Consider the following 9,061-nt stretch of genomic DNA (forward strand, 5'->3'; position numbering starts at 1 on the left):
CGCGTTGCAAGCAGAACGTGGAACCTATCTAGTGAAACCTTCCATAACTGTTGCCGGTTGGTTTCTTAAAATTGCGCCAGAAGTCAAGCATGTATGATTTTTTATAAAGAACACTGCAAATAATATTTCTGTATAATTTGTAGTCTTATATTTGCGTATGTCTTGTTCTTCTTCAACAATATTGACAAGTATGAACATTACACCGGACTTAGACGGGTAGATTTAGCTGTGAATTTATAAGACTATTGCGCAGGCATTGTTTTACTTTGACCGGGTGGCTTAATTGAGTCGCAGACAGAAAGACATACATACAGACCGACAGACCAAAATTTATGGGTTTAGGTAGCCCATGAAAGACTGTCGTCTTTAAAAACCCTTCGGCATTTTCGATTCTTTTGGCTCATAAGAAGGATGGCAGCGTCGCATGTGCGTAGAATACAGAAGCCTAAACGCGATTACCACAAGAGACTTGTATTCTTTTCCATCCATCGATGGGGTTATGTACGCGCTAGTCTAAGAAAAGGTTTTGACTACACTTAACTGTAGTAGACGTTTCCTACAGATCTCTATAGCGGAAGAGGATATCAAGAAAACATCGTTCTTTGGTACCAGAGGGCTATTTGGATTTGTCAGGCTCCTTTCGGTTTGTCGAATTTCCCAGCAGCTGTCTAGCGCGTGATCGACATCGTGGTGGGGAACGCCAAGTTCAACTACGCGATGTAATACATAGACAATGTGCTTGTATTTTCAGGCAGCCTTGAATGCTACGTTGTTCATTTACAGACTGTGTTGCTCCGCATGCAAAACGCAAGCCTTTCAATAACCCTCGGAAGGTAGAACTTTCGGCCAGCAGGATCGATCTCCTCGGCTTAATTGTCGACCATTGTTCAGCCCGTCCAAACTAGAAGCTCAAGGCGACCTTGCAGTTCTAATAATTAGAGAACATCAGAAGTCTGCAGCGCTTCCTTTGTATGGTCGGCTTCTACAGGCACTTCATTCCCAACTGTGCGAACTTCGAATGGCCCCTTCATCTGCTGCTAACGAAGGGCGTCAAGTGGTCATTAACGGCATCAGAGGAGCGCGCGTTTCATCACCATGTGCGGCCGCGTAAGCTGAATACAGTGCCGTGAGCGGGGGTCGAACGTTAGTGACGTCAGTGTGTCATGTCCCCGTGCGTGCGTGTGTGATGAACAGTAAGCCACCGCAACCACGTGTAGTGCAGAAAAAACCCGGCACTTGCTAGCAACCAATGAAATGGCTTAAAAGCCGCACTCACGAGAGCCGCGGAATGAATTGAACGACACGACACAGCCCGGCCGGGGCGGATCGCCGGGATGAGAGCGAAACAGGCCGTTAACCGCAATACCGACCCTTGGCCATCCAGGAAAGAGCAGCGCATCCGGTGGGCGTGGGACATGCGGCTTAAGGCAATGGACTCGGAGACATTTGTGAGTGTTCGGGAAGCGCCATCTAATTATTTGCACTATGGAGGCAGTTTGCTTTTTTATGTAGCGATGCTGTGATGCCCATTCTGTTCTCTGCGGAGGTTTTCACACTTATCTTTCTGTTTCCTGGAATAAACATGTGAATTCTGTTTCTTATGTTTCAACGTCGCTTCGTCAGGCGGGGTCAGGCTCGCGACCTCTTCACACAGGAAGGAGGGCCCTTTCGTTCTGACTACCCCTTATAATCCTGGAGGCACCTTTAGCACTCCAGCAGGGCGTTCGGCACGTCAGCAGTTGGACGACTATTAGGAGGCCCTTTGACAAGACATTCGCATTTACAACAAACGGTACAGCATTATCATAGCCACATCAACAACATTTATTAACGCTCTCCGCCAAAATCGAACAGGCTTTGGGGGAACTACATGTTGCGTACCCTCACTGAGTAGACGCACCACTTTTTAGGGGCCGAAGTGACAGTGCAAGAGCTTTTCGAATCGCCCTCTTTGGCGCACAGGGCTTTATACCCAAACCTGCTCTTCTCAGTGTTAAACTGTCTGTTCCAATGGTTATATCAGGGTGGATTGACTTTTTGCTGGTTTTCAATTTTACATCGCGAGAGGTCTCCAACTGATTCAGTGCGAGAAGCGGATTCTAAGCGCTTGAAGTGTATGCTTCAGTTTCACTGGCCAGAAGTATCGTATCAAGCATTTTCGTGAACTCCTGACGATCAACAGGACAAAAACGAGTGAAGGAGGATGTGTCTTGGGGCCCCGTCTTATATGGGAATACAACGTAGCGGAGCAGCTCATCCCAGTTCTTGAGGTCATCCTTAACGTACATTGAAATCGTATCCGCGATGTTCTTGTCTAGCCGCTTGGTCTTACTGTTCGTAAGTGGATGGCATGCTGTTGTGCGGCGGTGGTGAATGCGCGCAGGGTTTGGAGTTTCTTCAGCAGGCGGTGATGTAAATGTGGTTCATCGGCTCTAGATGACGACTGCGGTGGCACCATGGAGAATGATACCTTTGGTGCATTGGCTTCACAGAATGGTGTAAGATAGTCAAGAGCGACCACCATACACGTGTTTCCAGTTAACAGAAAAGAAAATGGGCCGAGTAAGTTCATGCAAATTTGCTGCAATTGCAGGCTCAGTGGAGATGTAGGCTGTGAAACCTGGCGATCCGTAGACGGAACTGCGCGGCACTCACAATCCCGGCACGTTGTGGCACAGTGTTTATTGTCGCGACTAACTTTCCAAAGTGAGACTTCTGGCGGATGCTTGCCATCATACGAGCAGAGTTTCAAATCCCAAGTGAGGGATCGTCGTAGCAAGCTGGTAGAACAGCATCACGCAGTCATTTTGGCACAGCCAGAAAGTATTCAGATCCTGTAGGGTTAAGCCCTTTTTAAAGAGTACGCTGTCTCAGAGAACGAAGGATGGAAGTGAGCGTCTAAAAGGGTTAGGGATAAGCGCGCTAGTTACGTCGAGGTACTCTATGAGTGGCTGGAGCTCTGAGTCATGTTGCTGCCTCTGGTCAAGATCATTGCCTTCGAAGGCTTCGCGGAAACAATACTCCTCTTCCTAGTAAACAGGATTACTTTCAAGGAAAACTCTGGACAAGCAGTCCACGTCCATGTGCTGCTTGCACGATTTATCCACGATAGTGACATCAAAATGTTGAACCTTGAGGCTTCAGCGCGCAAGACGTCCCCACTGGTCTTTGGGAGTTGTCAGCCAAGACAAAGAGGGACATTCACTAACGACGCGAAATGAGTGCCGTTCAAGTAGGGTCTGAACTTTATACTCACCCACATTACCGCATGCTAAAATATTTCTCGGATAATGAATGGCCGCCTACCATTGCACCTGAAGAAGAAAGTGTATAACAGCTGCATCTTACTGGTATTTACCTACGGGGCAGAAACTTGGAGGCTCACTAAGAGGGTTCAACCTAATTTGAGGACAACTCACGGCGCAATGGAACGGAAGATGATAGGTGTAACATTGATGGACAAGAAGAGAGCGGAGTGGGTCAGGGAACAAACGCGTGTTAAGGACATATTAGTAGACATTAAGAAGAAATGGACGTGGGTAGGGAATGTAATGCGAAGGAAGATAACCGTTGGTCATTAAGGGTAACAGAGTGGATCCCTGGAGAAGGCAAGCATGGTAGGGAGTGGCAGAAAGTTACATGGGCAGATGAAATCAAGAAGTTTGCGGTCATAAATTGGTCGCAATGAGCGCAGGACCAGGGTAATTGCCGAATAACGCGATAGGCCTTTGCCGTGCAGCAGGCGTAGATAGGCTGGTGATGATGGTGATGATGATGATATTACTCCCAAAAAAGCATTTCCTGTTTTGAGTAGTTCCTCTCCACCGTGATAGAGAGCGACTTGCGTAGACAACCAACCGGAAACTTCATGTTGTCAATCTACAAAGACGGCGCCGAGCCCACCGTTGCTTGCATCAGTGTGCCTCCGCGTCTTGTTATCCTCTTGAAAGTGACCAAGTGTAAGGATCATTTGCAAGCCCCTCTTGAGGTGCTCAAAAACCATGGACTGCTCTTCTCCGCAATGGAAAGGTACACCGCCTCTTGTCATGCGAGTTAAGGGCTCCTTTAATTAGCACAGCGGTAAGAAGCAGAAGCCGTAATAAGCGTCGTTAATAAGCACCAAAACATAACAATCGACAGACGGCACATTTGTTCGTTCGGATAGGAAATGAGTTACGCGAGGCGTCTGCTGACGGTGCGAGCGCACGCCCGCACAGCTCACCATATGTCAAAGAAACAATGTTTCGAGTGCGAAGTGCACTTTTTTGGTTAATGGAGAGACTAGCGGCACGAATCGCAACAAAAAATCTTCGGAGGCGTTCGAGATGCCCAATAAACGTGGCTTAAAAGTTGACTACACCATTAAAAAAAATTATACCAGAGTGCCATTGGAGATCCCAGAGACCACTGTCGATTACTCTCTGGAATATCGCAGGTACAGTGCAACTGCCAAACAGCACTGCTTTAAACTAGAAGAATCCGTAAGGGGGGATTAGGGCAGAGTTTGCTCGATCTCGTTCATAAATTTTAATCTGCTAGTATCCACTGCGCAGGTCAATGGAAGAAACTTATCTGGTATGGCACTGTAGATCCAGTCAGTACAATACTTTCAAAGGATATCAACCCTCTTTGGGATATTTATAAAGACTTCCGTACTGCATAATGAACCGGTGGGTGCCGCCTTTCTTAACCACGAGAACAACAAGTGATGCCCACGGACTTTTAGCCAGCTGAATCACGTGATCTCGCAGCAACTCATTGAAGTGACGTTAATTGGCATGTAGTCATTTGTGGACGCTCTGTTCGGTTGTTGCCGTACACCTCTGTCTTCTTTTTCTGTTATATAATGTTGAACAAGTACAGTGCGCTTTATCAAGGACGAGGAAGGAAAGCAGTCACTGAACGCGGTGATAAGAACTTGGGACAGGTGACTGGGACGTTGGGTGAGACTGGAGCTATTTTCTCTCACGAGTGGCTGTGGTAGCAGAAACTTTCAAGGTTGCTTGTCCACGTGGAGATAACAAACTCTGAACGGTTGCTATATCGTCCACGTCAGCTGTTTCTGCGAGGTAAGCCGCAGCCGTGTTCTGGTTAAGGTGGTGGCCACAGCACTGAAATTCGGTAGGAGAATGTCTGCGCGGTAGGTTCAGATTTCAACCACGCCCCGCGCAACGCCGATTTGTTTTTACAACCGAAGCGGCACCTTACCTTCGGATGTTATGCACAATTTGTCACTGTTGCCCTTGATGGAAACGAATACAATTGCTTGGGCGAAAGGGGCAGCGCAACGTAAACATCGCAAATGAGTAATGCAATACTACGCGGCTACGCTGATATTTTCACGGCTACCTTGCAAGAAAACGTCACCACAAGATCTCGCAAGTTGATAACGGCCCCATACGCATAAAGGAAGTATAGTCCGAGGATGAGCTGCTTTGAACACTCCCGCTGGACGTGGGCGAAAGCCGGAAAATACTCATCTTTTTTATTGTAGTCGAATGACCTATCGTACGAGGCGGCCGGACAGATTTTTCTTTGTAACCAGCAGAAACCATGGTGGTTTGTCACCATTGTCAAGGGACAGATGTAGAGTGGCGGGCCGAATTTATGAACTGCCCAAGCAACCCCAAGACACTCCTACTCGGTAATTCTGAAGTTCTTATAAGCGTGACTGATAGAGCGTCTCGAGTAGAAAACAACCCTTTCTCTTTTTCGGTCATCAGTCAACAGGTGAACAGCACCTAAGCGATGTCCACTGGCGTATGTATGGATAATAACCGGTCTGGACTAGTCAAAGTGGCACAGTACTGCGGCGTGAGTAACGACTTTTTCAAATCTTCAAAAGCGTCTTCACATTCTTCACATCACACAAAGGATGTTCCTGGGTGTGTAAGCAACTTGAGGGGGCAAGCCAGAGTTGTAAAATGTGCAACTCTGTCGGTTGCAAATTCGGTTCAGTCGGTTGCAAAGTTGCAACCGACTGAAGTACAGGGCCCAACACACGCAGCTCTCCAGATTTATTTGTTGCAAAAGCCGCAACAGTTGACAACGGCCGCAATCTTGTCAGAGTCTGGGGAAGTTACGTTCTTGCTCACTACATGCCCTAAACCAGTGATTCGCCTAGCAAAGCGCAAAACTGGTGATGACTTTCTCCTGTCTCTTCAGTCTATCAGAGAAATTTGATGAAAAGATGACGATAACGTGGAGATAACAAGACCACATTTTTCATTTGAGACCACAAAGAACTGTATCGATCATCCGCTCGAATATAGCAGGGGCATAGTAACGCCGGAACAGCAAAGCATTAAACTCATACAGCCCCTCCGGGGTGCCGAACGCGTCTTTCAAGTGCACTTGGACAGGAAATGTCGTCAAATGTACCATTGACCAATGTACCAATGTACCAATGTACCATTCTGGAAATGTCAAAATGAGCCGTGGTGCACTATTTACACTTACACCTGGTGTCATACTGCTCTATACATCACGCAGTCGTCAGGGAACAGGCAAATTTCCTTATTTATTGAAGGTTTCTTATTCTAATAAGTAGTGCCACTGAAATGGCGCAGATAAATCAATGCAATGCAGGTCGGCAGAAAGGGATCTCTGCTGTAAATTTGAGGCCTGCAACTAGCTCAAATAATTGTTTAACAGGGAAGATCTTTTAATATTTTTGTGATGGTCATTACGAAAGAAGTTGTTTTAGTGGAGGTTGGTGACTATGTCCGTGAAATAAATATGTTTACGTATCATGTTGCGGACTTAGGGAAGCGTGATAGGCCTAAGGTAATAGGAACACTCTGCTCACAGAATCTCAAAAAAGGGCATTGTGTGGGCGAACTTCCAGTCATTCCAAAAACAACCTGAATGCTGTGATTGTTCGCATTTCTCCAATCCAGAACGAAGGCATTTAAGCTGCTGGGGGCTAGTTGCAGTGTTTCCACGATTCCAAAGTGCCGCCAATTTTTACGCGGAGGCAAATTACCTGAAGAAAATTTGAAAGAAGTATTTTGACGCGGATTTTATTACGTAAACGTAAAAGACATGACAGCACGAACATACTAAAAGGCATTTAGTTGTACGCAAGCAACTGTGGCAAAAAAGTACCAACCGTAGTTCATAAGCTTGTTTATCCAGATATAGCTGCTATTACAAATGGAGCGGAAAACTTTAGAACCGCTATCTATTTTATTCGCCTTCCACTTCGCATTTCATAATTGAACGATGGTTGGTTCAATTTCTGTAGCTTTGTGAATTCCGCCAACAAGATTTCGACCTTTCGAAATCGTCTATTTCTGGAGCCAGTGAACAAAACTATGGGCCCCTCTTTATTTATGACACTTGTGTACCCGTGTCTCGTAAACACCCTCTGTGCGAGAAGCCGGTCGGTTTACGTCACATTCAAAAAGTAAAATTGCTTTCAAGTTGAAGGATGTACCTATTGCGAGCCATCACGACACGAACCATGAACCAATTCCACAGGAAACAATATGTGCTCCACGAGGCTAACTCATTCTCATCACAAAATGCCCACGCCAAAATTTATACCCGTAATATTGACATAATGTATTGAATTGGACTGAACAAGATTTTGTGCCGTTACTGTTCATTGCGGTGGGTCTCGCCGCCTCCTAGGCAAGTTCTGCCTTGAGGTCAATACTATACGCAATAGAATTTGCAGAGAACTTTTGACGAAAACCGGAGCGCGTTAGAATCGTGTAAGTACGGCCATTTAAAAAACTTTGAAGTTGTACATTCGGGTCAAGTACTAGTCTTGCGGTAGCTCGGCGGTGATACGGCCCATTCTACACCATGTGGTGTAAATACAATCGGTTTTAAACTAACCGTTCTTTTCGGCTGCGGCAACGCAAAGAGTGAAAGAGGCAGGATGACTCTGGAAACTGTCCGAATTTATTTCGCAAAAGCTTGCCCAAATTACTCGTTGCGCTGTTCTAGTGATATACGTCAGTCTAATTAAAAAATAACAATAAAATAACATAATAAAGTAACATTGAAGTAACATAAAAATATTTGTTTTTTGCCTCACTCACTGCCCGTTCCGTTAACGTAGAAACCTTTTTACGCGCCTGCCAGGGTTCGCATTTATCAGAGTGAATGGGTTTTTCGTAACCTCTTCATTTCCGTTTAAAAGCCGTTCGTCATATCACGTAAACCTTATGTCATTCGTCCTTTAAATTATAACTATTTCTGTCACACTATTTGCTCTAGTAGTTTTAGTTGTCCGAAACAATACACCATTTGCAATTCATCGTAGTATCCTGAAAGTCAATCAGGAGTTCAACGCCTAATTACTGCGGCATAGCGCCCATTTTGCTATGCCCGCACGGGCGCAATTGAAGACTTCTCAATGTGTGTACACGAGAAATTATTACCGACCAATCACTGTAATAATGGTTACATTTTAACCTAAGCGAATTTATGTGCCAGGTTGATTTCTTAGAATAGTATCTAATATGTAACTGGCCGGCGTGTGATCAGTGGTTAATATTCTGAGCGTACGGTAATCAATTCAGTGAAGGAAACTAGGGCTTTTGACGTGGTTATTTTGCGGAGGGACGGAATACATGAATCACCTTCTGTAATTACTGCAGTAATTAAAAATTTTATAAACTTTTTCCTACAGTGTAACTGAAAATGTCGACAAAGTCGGTGTGACGTTCAGGGAGATAGTAAGAGGTGCCTATGTGAGTGTGTATGCGACCAGTGTGAGCAATCACCCAGGGCATTTATAAAGTGGAATCGACATCAATTACCTAATGGTCATTAGGGTCTTTAAGTGCAATGAAGACCAATCCTTGGCAAGAGCTGCGTCTTTCCTTTCGAAAAGCTCGTTATTGTTTAAGGAAGCGTAAGAAGGTTATGCGAACACGTGTCGTGCAAAAACCTGAGGTAAAGGGTTGGTTGTTAGTAAAGGGTGATAACAACACTGTTTAAACTCTTGAAAGCGCGACAACATCGTCTAAAATCTCGAGACCGTCAATGTCTTTCAATGGGCGGCCGGTATTTTTGGGGGGCTGCGATTGCTTTTAGTTTTATTTCA

Source organism: Haemaphysalis longicornis, unplaced genomic scaffold, assembly GCF_048455015.1.
Source record: "Haemaphysalis longicornis isolate Haplotype H1 unplaced genomic scaffold, Haemaphysalis longicornis Haplotype H1 scaffold_6, whole genome shotgun sequence".
Lineage (NCBI taxonomy): Eukaryota > Metazoa > Arthropoda > Arachnida > Ixodida > Ixodidae > Haemaphysalis > Haemaphysalis longicornis.